Source organism: Frankliniella occidentalis, unplaced genomic scaffold (assembly GCF_000697945.3).
Source record: "Frankliniella occidentalis isolate FOCC.00 unplaced genomic scaffold, Focc_3.1 Scaffold28, whole genome shotgun sequence".
NCBI lineage: Eukaryota > Metazoa > Arthropoda > Insecta > Thysanoptera > Thripidae > Frankliniella > Frankliniella occidentalis.
Genome location: NW_026267158.1, coordinates 1,070,423 through 1,071,014, shown reverse-complemented (window position 1 = coordinate 1,071,014; position 592 = coordinate 1,070,423). Strand labels below are relative to the sequence as shown.

General features: G+C 47.8%; 1 protein-coding gene across 4 annotated transcripts in view; it reads right to left on the bottom strand.

The window, feature by feature from the left end:
- Nucleotides 1-592, bottom strand: part of LOC113202819 (zinc finger protein 791-like) — a 10,766-nt gene that overhangs the window by 5,976 nt on the left and 4,198 nt on the right. The window lies entirely within an intron of this gene.

The window sequence follows — 592 nt, the reverse complement described above, 5'->3', positions numbered from 1 at the left end:
GCGATTCCAGCAACCTAAGGCTTTTCACCCGTGTGAGTCCTCATGTGCTCATGTAAATGGCCACTTTGAGTGAATCCTTTCCCGCAAATGTGGCATTTGTGTGGTCTTTCACCTGTGTGAATCCTCATGTGCACATGTAAATGGCTACTTTGAGTGAATCCTTTCCCGCAAGTGCGGCATTTGTGGGGTCTTTCACCTGTGTGAGTCCTCGTGTGCACATGTAAATGGTTACTTTGAGTGAATCCTTTCCCGCAGGTGTGGCATTTGTAGGGTGTTTCACCTGAATGCGTTCTCATGTGTTCACGTAGTTTGCTACTTTGAATGAGCCCTTTGCCGCAAGTATGGCTTTTGAGGGGTCTCTCACCTGTGTGAGTCCTTGTGTGTCTACTGAGTGTATACGTATGTGCGAATCTTTTGCCGCAAATCTGACATTTGAAGGGTTTCTCTCCTGTGTGCGTTCTTATGTGTTCCCCGAGGTGACTACTTCGAGAGAAACGTTTCCCGCAAGTCTGGCATTTGTAAGGTTTCTCACCTGTGTGAGTCCTGGTGTGATTACGGAGTACGCTGCTATAGGCGAATCCTTTGCCGCAAA